This window comes from Hemitrygon akajei, unplaced genomic scaffold (assembly GCF_048418815.1).
Source record: "Hemitrygon akajei unplaced genomic scaffold, sHemAka1.3 Scf000070, whole genome shotgun sequence".
Taxonomy (NCBI): Eukaryota; Metazoa; Chordata; class Chondrichthyes; order Myliobatiformes; family Dasyatidae; genus Hemitrygon; species Hemitrygon akajei.
In genome coordinates this window covers 3483276-3501101 of record NW_027331956.1, presented here as the reverse complement: position 1 = coordinate 3501101, position 17826 = coordinate 3483276, and the positions used below count along the sequence as shown (strand labels likewise).

At 43.2% G+C, this 17826-nt stretch overlaps 1 long non-coding RNA gene across 1 annotated transcript; it reads right to left on the bottom strand.

Annotated features, from left to right (window-relative positions):
- Positions 1 to 1444: 1444 nt before the first annotated feature.
- On the bottom strand, positions 1445 to 16557 carry LOC140722154 (uncharacterized). The gene is made up of 3 exons (XR_012097547.1): positions 15185 to 16557; positions 13495 to 13758; positions 1445 to 1710 (listed from the first exon to the last, which is right to left on the bottom strand). It is a non-coding gene; the product is annotated as an uncharacterized lncRNA (long non-coding RNA).
- Between the last annotated feature and the right edge of the window lie 1269 nt (positions 16558 to 17826).

Here is a 17826-nt window from a genome sequence, read left to right as displayed (position 1 = left end):
AAAGTTATAATTTGTTCAGATGCCTGTTCGGGATTGTTGAGTCTTAAAAAAGGTAATTTTGCAGAAGGACAGATTTACTCATCAAACATTATTTCATACGCAGTGTATTGGTTTATTTGTCCAATTCCTATGCGCCCTGCACACAGCGGTTCAGTTACAAAAGCTGTTAAAATTTCAACTAGCACATCAGAAGCTAAGGGGTTGGTAGGTTAATAATTATATCGAGACTGGTGGATAAAGGACATCAAAGGAGACACCTTTACAGAATACATACCTGTTGGGTTTACGGGAGATCGGGGGTGAAACAGGAAGATAAGGAATTACATTGACTCGACTTAGAATTTGGCACACTATGCATCATTATTCCTTCGTTCGTGCTGGAAAACAATACTCTGTGTCGTTTAGTTTTCATTTAAAAGTTTTCAGAAGTAATGGCAGTAATTTTAATTTAATTCACGGTATTGTGTTTCGTTACGTACAATCTATAGGACTTTTGAGGGGTTATTTAGGTTTCATTTGTAAGAGGAAGCAGTGAGGGATTTATGTCCCAATTCTCCACACCACACTCCAGTACAGTTAGTGGAGTGTCAACCGTCGTTTATACAAACCCGGTATTGGTAAAAGCCAATCATTCAAGGGGAAGGCGGAGACTCGTGTAATTGACAGTGGATTAGCCAACCAGCATCTGACTAGACCGTTGCCATTTTGTGGGAACGTCAGGCTGCGAGTTCGGTGGGCGGGAATGGGAATAGATGGACATATGCACAGACCAATGAGCGAGGGGCATCTGGAGTAGTTGTTTGACTGACATCTGACGGACCCAGTGAGGTATCGACTCTCCAGGACGATGCATTTACACTCAGACCCCCCACGCGCCCCTCCCCCCACCCACACTATCCCAATGTTCCGCCGCTGCTGGTCAAAGGGGCAATCCGCCCGGGAATAACACCTGGGAGATGAGGCGGTGAATGTGAGGAGCTGGAGCCCGGAACGGAGACATTGCGGCCGCCTCTGCCGTGTGCTCAGGACGCGGCTTTATTAATGAACTGAAGCACAGAGGTGACCGGATATTTCACCGGCTCATCACCTGATAACGTCTGACCGGCGCAATCCCCACAGTGACAGATTGTGATTACATTAATGAATTAATATTTAACCGTATGTGGGAGTCAGCTGTCTCAACAAAGTTTGGGATCAATGGAATATGCTGCCAGTGTAAATTTGCCTTGAGACTCGTCACAGCTCCAAATCTGCACACAGCCCCACGTACACATTAAGTGCAAGAATCATTTCACGGAATGGCTGTCTCCGTTAAAAAAAAAACAAAAACAGAGGTCAAAGTTCATATTGCATTTATTATTGAAGTCTGTATAAAGGGAAAAACCTTGAGATTTGTAACACCTCGAAATCCACCGGTTCCCCCAAGTCAGTGTTCACCCCCGAATCCGCCAACACACCCACTCTTCACATATCTGCAAATCGGTGTGCACCCACAAATCTGTGCTCATCGAAAAAACCCCACATTCAACCCTCCAGTCAGTGTGCACCCCAAAGCAACCGACACACCTGTTACCATCTCGTTTCCTTAACTCTGAGTGTCACTTTAAGAGGCTGGACTGAGTGACGTCAAGAAAGGCGGAGCTTGTTTCTGAGTGACAGCCGAAGAGAGAGAATATTTAAGAACTGTGTTCACAAAACAGCTGTCTCCTCCTGAAAAGTAGCAAGAACAAAGTTTAAATTTCAAACACACGTCCACATGCATAGTCCCCATATTCTAGTTGTCATCCCCTTAAATCTACGCTCCTCCCCAAACCATCCTCACCTCGGTGTCAGTGGGTGCCCACAGATCCACCAACACCCCCATATTCGCTGAAAAACCCCTATGTCTGAGCAAATCCCTGTGCACCCCATATTCTCCAAAACGTTTCTAAGTCAGCGTAATCCTCAAATCCGTGTGCAACCCCAAATCCGCTGAGACACTCAAATCTGTGTGCAGCCCTAAATACTCCCAAATCCCCGTGCACCCTCAAATGCCCAAAGCAGTGTCACCCCCAAATTCACCGACACTCCAAAATCCATATTCACCAACATACCCTGAAACCTTCGCTCATCCGCAAATCAATGTGCAGACCCATTTCCATGTGAACCCCCAAACCCGCTGACATCCCCACAAGCACACTAGATTATCCCAGAGAAAGAATCATTTCAAACAGTTCACAAAATAGCTGTCTCCATCTTAAAACGATGAAAACGTAAACTGCATTCATATTTAAAGTATTTTTGTATGTCTGAATCTCTGTGTGTTTATATGCGTCCTCGTATGTGTCTGTCCGTCACTTTGTGTGTCTGTGTGTGTTTGTGTCGGAGACCAGCTCGCAGACGGTGCTCGGTCTTTGTCGTGACGGTGTAGCTACTGAGAACACACGGCTATCCCGTCCACTCCACATCCCCTCCCCCGCCTATTCTGCAGCACACAGAAAGGGAACAAACTGGCCTCTCCCGGAAACCACAAGCCTTTATCTTCTGAGAGAACATTGCTGCTTTCCAAACTATGAAGTATTACACAACATCTATAATTCACTGTGAATGTCAACCGTCATCACAGTGCGGGGTGGGGGGTCGGGAAAGCGGGTGACAGAAAAGGGGGTAGGTTAGGGAGGAATGTGTGGAGGAAAGAGTGGGGCAGTGTGGATGAGAACGGGTGAAGAGAGGAGGACAGGGAGAAAGAGATTGAGGCTACATATATTTAGTCTCTCTCTCTCTCCTCTCACCTCCACACTCCCTTCCCCCGCCTATTCTGTAGCACATAAAAAGGGAACAAACTGGCCTCTGCCGGAAACCACAAGCCTTCATATTCCGAGAAAACACTGTCACTGTCCAAAAAACGAAGAATTGTACAACATCAGACAATTCACTGTGCGAGTCAACCGTCATCACAGTGCGGGGTGGGGGATGTGGGGACGGGAGGGTGGCGGGGGAAACGAGCTGCAGTAAAGGAGGAATTGGGGTGAGGGTGAGAGGCTGGAAAAGCGTTGGGTAGAAAGGGAGACAGAGACAACAAGGTAAAGGAGGAGAGTGTGAGTGGGTAGGGTAGGGAGGAATGTGCTGAGGACACGGGTGTGTCAGTGGGGAAGGGAACAGATGAAGAGAGGAGAGAGACAGAGAGTGTGTGGAAGAGAAGGAAATAGGTGAGGGGAGAGGAGGAAGAGAAAGAATGAGGGAGTGGGAGACAAGAGATGGAGAGAAAGAGACAGTGAGGGAATGGGGAAGCAGAGGTGGCAAAAGTGGGAAGGGGTGAAGATGGGGGCAGGAGGGTGGCGAGATTTTGAGCCAAAGATGAGGAACTAGATATTTTTGGGAAGTGGGGTGAACGCCAATGTGAAGTTGAAGGGAGTGTGTGTGTGTGTGTGTGTGTGTGTGTGTGTGTGTGTGTGTGTGTGTGTGTGTGTGTGTGTGTGTGTGTGTGTGTGTGTGTGTGTGTGTGTGTGTGTGTGTTTGTGTCTGTGTGTATGTGTATGTACAATCCCTGGCTCTGATCGCCACACTTTGACCATGGATATCCAGTATCAATTCACTTCTATCCCCAGCAGGAAATCATCAAAGCACATCATTTGCTTCCCGACAACAGCCCCAACCAATTCCCCTTCATCGGCACTTTATTTGGAGGGCACTATAACAAACAAACAAACACTTTTTCCCATTTAGTCCGTACCGAATTGTTATTCTGCTGAGACCCATAACCGCAGCTGGACCATAGCCCTCAATACCCCTCCCGTCCATGTACTGATCCAAACCTCTCTGCAATGAAATCCATAACTTCCACTGACAGCTCTTCCCACACCCTCACCACTCTCTGAGTGAAGGAAATCCCACTCAGGTGCCTCTTAAATATTTCACCTTTCACCCTTAAACTGCGACCTCCAGTTCCCATCTCACCCAAACTCAGAGGAAAAATCCTGCCTGCATTTACCCTGTCAACAACACTCATAATTTTGTATAAATCTGCAAAATCCCCCTACATTTTCCAACACTAAAGGGAATAAAGTCCTCAGCTTTTCCTAAAGCTCGAGTCCTCAAGTCCCAGCAAACGTATTGTAAATTTTCTCTGCACTCTTTCAATGTTGTTGATAACTTTCTTTCAAGCCAGTAACAAAAACTATAAACAAAACTCCAGATTAGGCTTGACCAATGCAGAAAAGCCGAAACAGGGGATAACTTTACTGCACCACAACACAATCTCAAAGCCTGTGATTGTATCACACCCAAACATAATAAAGTTGAAGCTGAAGCTGATCTATAAACCACAACCATAATCAAGAACAGATCCAATTAAACAAACGAGATTGGTCAACAAATACTTTCATGTAACACCCCAGAATACCCGCAGAGATAACTGAGAATATTTAATGTTTCTTTATATTTATCAATTATTTTCTTATCCGATGCTTCCATGTCAGCTTATTATCCGTCCACATGCCTGGAAATCTCACCACTGACACGTTTTAAGGAGTTTGACCATATCAGTTCCTATCATTTCCAATCAAGTGCAGATTCATTAATCCTGTCTGTAAAACACATAACTTGTCCCATCTATTTGCCGACTTTTCGACCTTATTAATTGCGAATGCACCCTATATACAGTAAAATTGGAATTTCTACCTCTAATACATAAACCTCCATCATCTGCATATAGGGATTTACACACTCCAAAACCTATCTCAGAGAAAAATATTATGAATTATAAAATAATAATTACTGCCTGTGGGATCCCAGTCTCTATCTCATAACAACCTGAATATAACTTTCCCACCCATACCTGACACAAAACGTTCAATTAAAACACCTCAAAGTTAGATAATAGCCCCTCCATCCATATTTCCACAATTTCATAAAATATCTTTCCTTCCATAAATACCATCTGCCTTTTGAGTAGTAAAAATACTGCTGTTACAACATCTATATTTAACTGGCTTTACTAATACCATCTTCCAAATATAAAAATGAATTCAATGTCATATTTGCCCATCCATACCTTTACAAGACGTACAAACAGAAACAATCAGAAAAAAATGTACAATAGCCCTCTCAATTGCATTTCCAAATATTAATCAAAAGTCCATCTCCTTCAATAAATATTATTTGTCTTTTCAATATCAAAACTATTGCTATTACAACATCATTATTTAACTGTACGTTCCTAATATGATCTTCCAAAACCAAACTGATTCCAATGTTATTTAAGGCAGAGATTGCTAGGTATTTGAGTAGCCAGGGTATCAAAGGTTATGGTGAGAAGGCGGGGGAGTGGGACTAAATGGGAGAATGGATCAGCTCATGATAAAATGGCAGAGCTGACTCGATGGGCCAAATGACCGACTTCTGCTCCTTTGTCTTATGGTCTTATTCTACCGTTCCAAATTCCCCTCTGATAAAACGTGAAATTACCTCTTTTATCAGAAATATAATTCAAACACTCGATTACCATACATTCCACAAGTTTACATAAATGAGACTTTAATAATATTGGGCTACAAGAAGGAGGATCAGACGGGGAGATCCAGGTTTTAGAATGGGAACTACGACAACAATTTTCCATGAGAAAAGTAGATGGCCAAACCTCCAAATATGATTCAGAAAGTTAATATTTTCACAAAAGAAAATTACACACATACCTGTTGAATCAAGATTTTCTACAAGTTCATGATACATTTTATTCCCATTCACAACACTATACTCTGTCCCTTTCCTTATAAAACTGACAACACCAACCATCTACCAACTAACCTGTCAAGCCAAACGACAATATAATCCTGTACAGGAATAAAACTTAAAATATGCAGGTTTCCTGAACAGATATAACATCGGAAGAATCTGACAAATCAGAAATAAACTGCTGAAAGTGCTGACCATGTAAAATCAGGCTTCTTGCATTTCACTTCAATATTTCAATCGCATTACATATCTTCACAAGTAGACTGGGATGCAGAAACCCCCACAAATCAGAGCTTCATTTACAGCTTCCCACATAACACCAGTTATACCAAGATACCTTAATGAACTGAAGCCCTGAGGTGACCGGATATTTCACCGCGCTCATCACCTGATAACGTCTGACCGGCGCAAACCCCACGGTGACAGATTGTGATTACATTAATGAGTTAATATTTAGACCATATGTGGGAGTTAGTCTGTCCCAACAAAGGTGACTGATCAATTGAATATGCTGCCACTGTAAATCCGCCTTGAGACTCGTCACAGCTCCAAATCAACAGACTCTCCTACATGCACATTAGATGATCCCAGAGCAAGAATCATTCATTTCAATTGGTTCCCAAAATATCTGCCTTCAACTTAAAAAAATAGCAAGAGCAGAGGTCGAAGTTCAGGTTGCATTTATTATTAAACAATATACCAATGAAACAACCTCGAGATTCAAAACACTTCAAAATCCACCGGGATTTCCATATCTGCAAATCTGTGTGCACTCCCAGATCTGTGCACGTCCGCAAAACCCAATTCAGTGTTCACCCCCAAATCAGTGTGCATCGACAAATCCATGCTCACCCCAAACCTGCCGACACTCCCAAATCCACCCACATATCCAGATCTGTGCGCATCCCAAACCTGCCGACTCTCCCAAATCCACCCACATACCCAGATCTGTGCGCACCCCAAACCTGCCGACACTCCCAAATCCACCTACATACCCAGATCTGTGCGCACCCCAAACCTGCCGACACTCCCAAATCCACCCACATACCCAGATCTGTGCGCACCCCAAACCTGCCGACTCTCCCAAATCCACCCACATACCCAGATCTGTGCGCACCCCAAGCCTGCCGACACTCCCAAATCCACCCACATACCCAGATCTGTGCGCACCCCAAACCTGCCGACACTCCCAAATCCACCCACATACCCAGATCTGTGCTCACCCCAAACCTGCCGACACTCCCAAATCCACCCTCATACCCAGATCTGTGCTCACCCCAAACCTGCCGACACTCCCAAATCCACCCTCATACCCAGATCTGTGCTCACCCCAAACCTGCTGACATCCCACATGCACATTAGATTATCACAGAGCAAGAATGATTTCAAACACTTCACAAAACAGCTGTCTCCACCTCAAACCTAATGGCAAGATCAAAGTTCAAATTTCAAAGTGCATTTGTTCTTGAAGTATCTATAAATGAAACAGCCTTGAGATTCATTACACCCCTAAATCGAAGGACTCCCCAAATCCGTGTGCAACCCCAAATCCGGTGAGACACCCAAATCTGTGCGCAGCCCTAAATACTCCCAAATCCCCGTGCACCCTCAAATGCCCAAAGCAGTGTGCACCCCCAAATTCACCGACACTCCAAAATCCATATTCACCAACATACCCTGAAACCTTCGCACATCCGCAAATCAATGTGCAGACCCATTTCCATGTGAACCCCCAAAACCCGCAGACATCCCCACAAGCACACTAGATTATCCCAGAGAAAGAATCATTTCCAGCAGTTCACAAAATAGCTGCCTCCATCTTAAAACGTTCAAAATGCAAACTGCAGTTATTTTTAAAGTATTTCTGTATGTCTGAATCTCTGTGTGTTCATATGTGTCCCTGTATGTGTCTGTCCGTCTCTTTGTGTGTCTGTGTGTGTTTGTGTCAGAGAACAGCTCGCAGACGGCGCTCGGTCTTTGCCGTGACGGCGTAGCTACTGAGAGCACACGGCTGTCCCGTCTACTCCACATCCCCTCCCCCGCCTATTCTGTAGCACACAGAAAGGGAACAAACTGGCCTCTCCCGGAAACCACACCCCTTCGTCTTCTGAGAGAACATTGCTGCTTTCAAAAGAACGAAGAATTACACAACATCTATAATTCACTGTGCGAGTCAACCGGCATCACAGTGCGGGGTGGGGGATGTGGGAACGGGAGGGTGGCGGGGAAACAGGCGACAGAAAAGGGGGTAGGTTAGGGAGGAATGTGTGGAGGAAAGAGTGGGGCAGTGTGGATGAGAACGGATGAAGAGAGGAGGACAGGGAGAAAGAGATTGAGGCTATATATATTTAGTCTATCTCTCTCTCTTTCTCTCCTCTCTCCTCCACACTCCCCTCCCCCGCCTATTCTGTAGCACATAAAAAGGGAACAAACTGGCTTCTCCCGGAAACCACAAGCCTTCATCTTCTGAGAGAACATTGTCACTGTCCAAACAACGAAACATTGCACAACATCAGACAATTCACTGTGCGAGTCAACCGTCATCACAGTGCGGGGTGGGGGATGTGGGGACGGGAGGGTGGCCGGGAAAACGAGCTGCAGTAAAGGAGGAATTGGGGAGAAGGCGAGAGGCAGGCGAAGCGTTGGGTAGAAAGGGAGAAAGAGACAATAAGGGAGAGAAGAAGGGGAGTGAGTGAGTGGATAGGGCAGGGAGGAATGTGCTGAGGACAAGGGTGTGTCAGTGGGGAAGGGAACGGATGAAGAGAGGAGAGAGACAGAGTGTGTGGAAGAGAGGAAAATAGGTGAGGGGAGAGGAGGAAGATAAAGAATGAGGGAGTGGGAGACAAGAGATGGAGAGAAAGAGACGGTGAGGGAACGGGAAAGCAGAGGTGGCAAAAGTGGGAAGGTGTGAAGATGGGGGCAGGAGAGTGGGGAGAGTTTGAGCCAAAGAGGAGGAACGAGATATTTTTGGGAAGTGGGGTGAACGCCAATGTGGAGTGTGTGTGTGTGTGTGTGTGTGTGTGTGTGTGTGTGTGTGTGTGTGTGTGTGTGTGTGTGTGTGTGTGTGTGTGTGTGTGTGTGTGTGTGTGTGTGTGTGTGTGTGTGTGTGTCTCAATACCCCTCCCGTCCATGTACTGATCCAAACTTTTCTACAATGAAATCCATAACTTCCACTGGCAGCTGTTCCCACATCCTCACCACCCTCTGAGTTAAGGAAATCCCATTCAGGTTCCTCTGAAATATTTCACCTTTCACACTTAAACTGCGACCTCCAGTTCCCATCTCACCCAAACTCAGAGGAAAAATCCTGCCTGCATTTACCCTGTCAACAACACTCATAATTTTGTATAAATCTGCAAAATCCCCCTTCATTTTCCAACACTAAAGGGAATAAAGTCCTCAGCTTTTCCTAAAGCTCGAGTCCTCAAGTCCCAGCAAACGTATTGTAAATTTTCTCTGCACTCTTTCAATGTTGTTGATAACTTTCTTTCAAGCCAGTAACAAAAACTATAAACAAAACTCCAGATTAGGCCTGACCAATGCAGTAAAGCCGAAACAGGGGATAACTTTACTGCACCACAACACAATCTCAAAGCCTGTGCTTGTATCACACCCAAACATAATAAAGTTGAAGCTGAAGCTGATCTATAAACCACAACTATAATCAAGAACAGATCCAAATAAACAAATGAGATTGGTCAACAAATACTTTCATGTAACACCCTAGAATACCCGCAGGGATAACTGAGAATATTTAATGTTTCTTTATATTTATCAATTATTTTCTTATCCGGTGCTTCCATGTCAGCTTATTATCCGTTCACATGCCTGGAAATCTTACCACTGACACCTTTTAAGGAGTTTGACCATATCAGTTCCTATCATTTCCAATCAAGTGCAGGTTCATTAATCCTGTCTGTAAAACACATAATTGTCCCGTCTATTTGCCGATTTTCGACCTTATTAATTGCGAATGCATCCAATATACAGTAAAATTGTAATTTCTACCTCTAATCAATAAACCTCCATCTTCTGCATATAGAGATTTACACAACAAAGAACCTATCTCAGAATTTTTTTTTAATTATAATATAAAATAATAAATACTGCCTGTGGGATCCCAGCTTCTATCTCATAACAACCTGAATATAACTTTACCACCCATACCTGACACAAAACGTTCAATTAAAACACCTCAAAGTTAGATAATAGCCCCTCCATCCATATTTCCACAATTTCATAAAATATCTTTCCTTCCATAAATACCATCTGCCTTTTGAATAGTAAAAATACTGCTGTTACAACATCTATATTTAACTGGCTTTACTAATACCATCTTCTAAATATAAAAATGAATTCAATGTCATACTTGCCCATCCATACCTTTACAAGACGTACAAATAGAAACAATCAGAAAAAATTGTACAATAGCCCTCTCAATTTCATTTCCAAAAATTTATCAAAAGTCCATCCTTCAATAAATATTATTTGCCTTTTCAATATCAAAAATATTGCTATTACAACTTCTTTATTTAACTGTACTTTCCTAATATGATCTTCCAAACCCAAACTGATTCCAATGTTATTTAAGGCAGAGATTGCTGGGTATCTGAGTAGCCAGGTATCAAAGGTCATGGTGAGGAGGTGGGGGTGTGGGACTAAATGGGAGAATGGATCAGCTCATGATAAAATGGCAGAGCAGACTCGATGGGCCGAATGACCGACTTCTGCTCCTTTGTCTTATGGTCTTATTCTACCGTTCCAAATTCCCCTCTGATAAAACGTGAAATTACCTCTTTTATCGAAAATATAATTCAAACAATCGATTACCATACATTCCGCAAGTTTACATGAATGAGACTTTAATGATATTGGCCTACAAGAAGGAGGATCAGACGGGGAGATCCAGGTTTTAGAATGGGAACTACTACAACCATTTTCCATGAGAAAAGTAGATGGCCAAACCTCCAAATACGATTCAGAAAGTTCATATTTTCACAAAAGAAAATTACACATACCTGTTGAATCAAGATTTTCTACAAGTTCATGATACATTTTATTCCCTTTCATAACACTATACTCTGCCCCTTTCCTTATAAAACTGACAACAACACCCCTCTACCAACTAACCTGTCAAGTCAAACGACAATATATTCCTGCGCAGGAATGAAACTTAAAATGTGCAGGTTTCCTGAACAGATATAACATCGGAAAAATCTGACAAATCAGAAATAAACTGCTGAAAGTGTTGACCATGTAAAATCAGGCTTCTTGCATTTCACTTCAATATTTCAATCCCATTACATATCTTCACAAGTAGACTGGGATGCAGGAACCCCCACAAATCAGAGCTTCATTTACAGCTTCCCACATAACACCAGTTACAACAAGATACCTTTCTGCAGCTTTCACAATAATTTTAATTTCCTCAGTAGGATGAGATGTCTGATCAGTACAATTCACCACATCCGTTATAAACATCACAAACTTCATTTTATCCAGCAGTGAAGTATCTTTGGTGAGAGAACTGTGATGCCGGCATATATCCACTGACGTCACAGTCTGTTCTCTGAGTGGGATCACTTTATCCAGTTTACCTGCTCTGCTTGCTGTACTTGTCCTTGAACAGGCCCTTCTGCTCACTGTGTTGTTCTGAACCCATTGAACTGGTCATTTCATGCCTTACTAAACCAATCCCTTCTGCCTATACAAGGAACACATCCCTCCATTCTCCTCACATTCACGTGGTATCTGATAGCCTCTTTCGCATCTGCCTCCCCCACCACCCGATATTCACTCCAGACACCCACCACTATGGGAATGAAAAACAAAACTTGAAACGCAAATCTCCTTTAAACATTCTGAGTCAGGTTTTTAACATCATTGACTTTTCTAATTGTTTTTTTCCAACAGCAGCTATGCAGAGAAAAGATACAAAATTACACTAAATTACAAAATACTTCAATAGTGCAAAAAGGACCAATGAGGATGTGTTCCCCCTTTCTCCTGAAGTGCATGTCCACTGGCATTGGACATTTCCTCCTTAGAGAAAAAATCCCGGCTGTCCACTCTGTCTGTGCCTCTCACATTCCTGTAAACGTCTGTGAGACCTCCCTAGGCCTCTGCCACTCCGGAGAAAATTACCCGAGATTGTCCAGTCTCACTTTATCCAGGCAGCATCCTGGATCCTCTTCCACTCACCACCCAAAACCTCCGAATTATTCCTGCATTCGAATGCAATTCTCCAGATGTGGTTAAACTAGAGATTTATGCAACTGCAGCATAACTGCCTGACAATGGAACCACTATCCGGGAGTTATGAACTCGGATTCCAAGATCCCCCTGTAGATCATCACAGTCCAATTTCGCCCCATGAATATAACAGCAACGAGATAATGCTGAGGCTTTATAAGACACGAGTCAGGCCACACTTGGAGTATTGTCAACAGTGTTGGGCCCCACATCTCAGACGGGATGTGTTGCCATTGGAGAGAGTCCAGAGGAGGTTCAGAAAGATGGTTTCGGGAATGAAGGAGTTAAAACATGAGGAGCACTTGGCAGCTTTGACCCTGTGTTCACTGGAACTCAGAAAAATACGGGGGCATCTCATAGAAACCTACCGAATGTTGAAAGGACTGGATAAGGTGGATGTGGAGAAGGTATTTCCTGTGGTGGGGCACAGCCACAAAGTTGAGGGGCCACCTTTTCAAACAGAGGTAAGTAGCTTATTTTTTGTATTAGCCAAGGTGTATTGGATCTGTGGAATGCTCTGCCATAGACTGCGGTGGAGGCCGAGTGTGTGGGTATATTCAAGGTGGAAGTTGATTGTTTCCTGATCGGTCAGGGTATCAAAGGATATGGCGGGAGGTCAGATATCTGGAATTGAGTGCGATCTGGGATCAGCCATGATGGAAAGGTGGCTGACTCAATGGGCTGAATGGCCTAATTCTGTTCCTATGCCTTATGGACTTATGAACAGAAGCCCCCTCAATCATGATGAATCTCCTCTGCACTCTTCCAGCACAAAACATCCTTTGTACAGAATGCTAAGCGGAACTGAATGTAACTTTTCAAGAACGTTGTCAAGTCAGGCAGCATCTGTTGAGGGGAATAGAGTCGATGGTTGGGACAGAACCGCTCCCTTACGGCACTAACACAGGCCCTTCGGCCCAACCTTACCATGCTGTCCTCCTGTCCATTTAAACTAATCCTTCTGCCTGTCTTTGACACAGAACACAGAAATCTACAACACATTACAGGCTCTTCAGCCCACAATGTTGTACCGACCATGTAACCTACTCTAGAGACTGCCTAGGATTTCCTGATCGTATATCCCTCTATGTTTCTAAGCTCCATGTACCTATCTAAGAATCTCTTAAAATATCCTATTGTATCCACCTCCACCATCGCTGCAGGCAGTGCATTCCATGCCCCCACCACTCTCTGTGTAAGAAACTTACCCCTGACATTCCCTCAGTACCGACTTCCAAGCAGCTTAAAACTACGTCCCCTCGTGTTAGTCACTTCAAGCCTGGGAAAATGTCTCTGGTTACCCACATGGTCAAAGCCTCTCATCATCTTATTACAATTACTTATGTCCAGGTTAGGAGAAATATAGCTTCAACATCACCTCACACCTCTTGAACTCAATCCCACGGTTGATGAAGGCCATCACACCAGACGTTTTCCTAACAACACTGCCAACCCCCACAGCAGCTTTGAGTGTCGTATGGACATGGACCCCAAGATCTCTCTGACCCTCCACACTGCCAAGAGTCTTACCATTAATATTATATTCTGTGTTCAAATTTGACCTGCAGAAATGAATCTCTTCATCTGTGTTGAACTCCATCTGCCACTTCCCAGTTTTGCATCCGAGGCGAGGAAATAGATTGCTGAGCCTCTGGCTAGGATCATTATGTCCTCATTGTCCACGGGAATGGTCCCGGAGGATTGGAGGGAGGCGAATGTTGTCCCCTTGTTCAAAAAGGGTAGTAGGGATAGTCCGGATATAGACCATTGAGCCTTACATCTGTGGTGGGAAAGCTGTTGGAAAAGATTCACAAAGATAAGATTTATTGGCATTCAGAGATCATGGTCTGATCAGTGACAGTCAGCATGGCTTTCTGAAGGGCAGATCGTGTCTAACAAGCCTGATGGAGTTCTTTTAGGAGGTGACCCGGCATATAGATGAGGGTAGTGCAGTGGATGTGATCTACATGGATTTTAGTAATGCATTTGATAAGGTTCCACACGGTAGGCTTATTCAGAATGTCAGTAGGCATGGGATCCAGGGATGATTGACCAGGTGGATTCAGAATTGGTTTGCCTGCAGAAAGCAGAGAGTTGTGGTGGAGGGAGTACATTCGGATTGGAGCGTTATGACTAGTGATGTCCCACAAGGATCAGTTCTGTGACCTCTACTTTTCGTGATTTTTATTAACGACCTGGATGTCGGGGTAGAACGATGAGTTGGCAAGTTTGCAGAAGACACAAAGGTTGGTGGTGTTGTGGATAGTGCAGAGAATTGTCAAAGATTGCAGAGAGACATTGATAGGATGCAGGAGTGGACTGAGAAGTGGCAGATAGAGTTCAACCTGGAGAAGCGTGGGCTGGTAGACTTTGGAGGGACAAACTCCAAGGCAGAGTACAAAGTAAATGGCAGGATACTTGGAAGTGCGGAGGAGCAGAGGGATCTGGGTCTCCATGTCCACAGTTCCCTGAAAGTTACCTCACAGGTAGACAGAGTCGTTAAGAAAGCTTATGGGGTGTTAGCTTTTATAAGTCGAGGGATAGAGTTTAAGAGTCGCGGTGTAATGTTGCAGCTTTATAAAACTCTGTTTGGGCCAAACTTGGAGTACTCTGTCCAGTTCTGGTCGCCTCACTATTGGAAGGATGTGGAAGCATTGGAAAGGGTACAGAGGAGATTTACCAGAATGCTGCCTGGTTTAGAGGGTGTGGATTATGATCAGAGATTAAGGAAGCTAGGGCTTTACTCTCTGGAGAGAAGGAGGATGAGAGGGGAAATAATAGAGGTATAGTTGATATTAAGGGGAATAGATAGAGTGGACAGCCAGCGCCTCTTCCCCAGGGTACCACTGCTCAATACCAGAGGACATGGCTTTAAGGTAAGGGGAGGGAAGTTCAAGGGAGGATAATAGAGGAAGATTTTATACTCAGGGAGTGGTTGGTGCGTGGAATGCACTGCCCGAGTCAGTGGTGGAGGCAGATACACTAGTGAAGTTTAAGAGACTACTAGACAGATATATGGAGGAATTTAAGTTTAGGGAGGCAGAGTTTAAGTGGCGGCACAACATTGTGGGCCGAAGGGCCTGTACTGCGCTGTATTGTTCTGTGTTCTATCTATTTCCCGCTGGAATCTCTCTTTTTTTAAAATTTTTTATTGAAGGCACGACACAGTACAGAAAACATAATGCATTACATTTTCCTCCATTTTGCTTTTATACCTTACCCCTAAACAACACCACAACGTCATCAGTGAGGCCTTCTGGGAATTGTAGTCATTATTCCTCGCTCGCTTCCTGTCAAAGCATGTTTCGTCAGCCACCACAGACGTCACCGAAACAGACCCACCGAGGCGCGAAGGGGAATCACACCCGTCCTTGTGGGCGCCGAGGCCGGCGACACCGACAGAAGCGAATCGCTGATCTCCGCCATGGCGATGGAGCGGAAGAGGAGGGGCTGCTCATGGGCCGATTTCCTCCAGCCTATAGTAGCTCAGACTTAAAACTGAACCCTGCTGTCACTGGCTACAGTGCCTGTCGCTCAAATGGGAACTCAGAAGGTGATTAGTTTATGTGAACGTCAGTCAGCCTTCCTGTCTTTATGAGTTTGGATTTGGATTTATAACGGGACAGGAAGCAAATTGGGAGAAATGTGAGTTTTTATGTGATGGTTCATCAGTCTCCGAGTTACATTATTAACATTAAAAGGGCAAAGGCCGTGGTGAGGAAGTAGGTGATTTACTGGAGGTTATATAGAGATAATATTGGAAGGGATATCAAACTTGGAATTGTTTGGGATATGTTTTCGAAAATGGGATTTGTGGGGATCATAATATTCCAGTGTTGATTAATGAGGGCAAAATCATTGTTACTAAAACAGGGAAGTTTGTGTTACTGGCTGGGTCATTTGCTAACATTAATAATCAGGATAATTTAAGTGAAGAAGTTAAACAATGTTGGGATATGTTTTTCAGTGAATACCCCGATGTGCTGGAAGTCAGCTGTAGCAATGACAGTATCACTGAGGGAGAGATTTCTTTGTATGAATTTAAGAAGTCTATTAATAATGCAGGTCAGGTGTCCTCAGGAAAGAGTGATATTTGAAATTGTAATTGTATATAACTCTCTTTTGTGAAAATATTAAATCCCCATTTTATCCTAGTTAAGGGCCTATATCGTGAATGTCTCATTTATGTAAACTTATGCAATGTACGGTAATCAAGCACTTGAATTATATTTTGGAAAGAGTGGTGATGAAGTGTTTCATTAGAGTGGATTTTGGAAGGGTGAAATGACATTAGATTCAGTTTTAGGTTTGGAAGATGATATTCGGAAAGCACAATTAAATAAAGATGTTGTAATAGCAGTATTTCTTGATACTGAAAAGGGAAATGATATGGAAGAAAGGACTTTTGATTAAATTAGGAGTGAGAGGGACATTGTATAATTTTTCTGAGTTTTTTATTTGGACGGACTGTGCAAGTACGGGTCGGCATGTTATGTTTGTGTTTCTATGAGATAGAGAATGGGATCCCACAAGGCAGTATTTGTAGCCCTTCATTATTTAATATTATGATTAATGATATTTTCTCTGAGATGGGAAAATGGGATACCCTGGGTAAATCACAATATACAGATGATGTAGCTTTATAGAATAGAGGTATTAATTGCAATTTACAATTAATAGGTCAAACAGTGGGCAGATTGATGAGGATTTTAAGCTTTCAGTCGTTAAAACACATTACGTGGTTTACAAGCAGGATTAGTAGACTTGCACTTGATTATAAATTAAATGATTACTATCTTGAGGAAGTGTCAGTGGTAAGATTTCTCAGTATGTGGATGGATAATCAGCTGACATGGAAGCACCTATCAGTAAAATAATTGATAAATGTAAAGGAGCTTCAAATCTCCTCAGGCATCTAAGTGGGTATTCTTGGGTGCAACATGAAAATCTTTGTTGACCAATTATGTTTGTTTAATTTGATCTGTTCTTGATTCTGTCTGTGTGGCTTATGGATCAGCTTCATCTTCAAATTAAAAATGTTTGTATTTGATACAATTACAGTTTTAGGATTGTGTTCTGGTGCAGTAATGTTGTTTTCTGTTTTGGCTTTACTGATTGCAATGGGACAATTGCCCTCAAAGTAACAGAGGTTCAAGTTGATGTCAACATATTGGATTAATTTCCGGGGGCAAGGAAATGATCATTCTGTTAAAGGTGTGCTGGAGGGCGGTTGGGGTAATCACAAGAAGAGTGTTTTTTGTTTTGGCTGGCTGGGTTCTTATCACGCTGGGAATACGGGTGTATTTGATGATACAATATGTCCCACTGTAGCTTTCTCTGTAACCCCACCTTGTTTTTTCCAATGACTTCAGTTGATTTTAGGTTACACGATCGGATTCGGTTCTGCCTGAGAGTCTGTTGGTTCATCAGTAAATTAATGAAAGTTAGTATCATACAGTAACCATTTCTACAGATGAATCAAAAGAAAAGTTAACTGGGGATGTTGGTGTGGCTGTTTCTGTGTGCCTGAGTTGCAGGTAATGATAAAGAGATGACTTATAGCCATTTATCAGCATAGGAAGCAGAATTCTTTGCCAACAGTTTAGGCTTACAGTGGGTGGAGAAAATTGGTCCATATAATTTGCTCAGAATACATTTCGGTTTTGATGAGTCTTAAACAGGTCATTCTGGCATAAGCTCAGAATTTCATATAGAACAGTATTTCATATATAAAGTTTGATTTATATGTCTGCACATTATGGGCCCTGCACATCACACCGTTGAGGGAAATGATGGTGTTGACTGTTTAGCACCAAAAGCTGTTAAATGTTAAGCTGTGGATATAGACCTTCCACTTAGCAA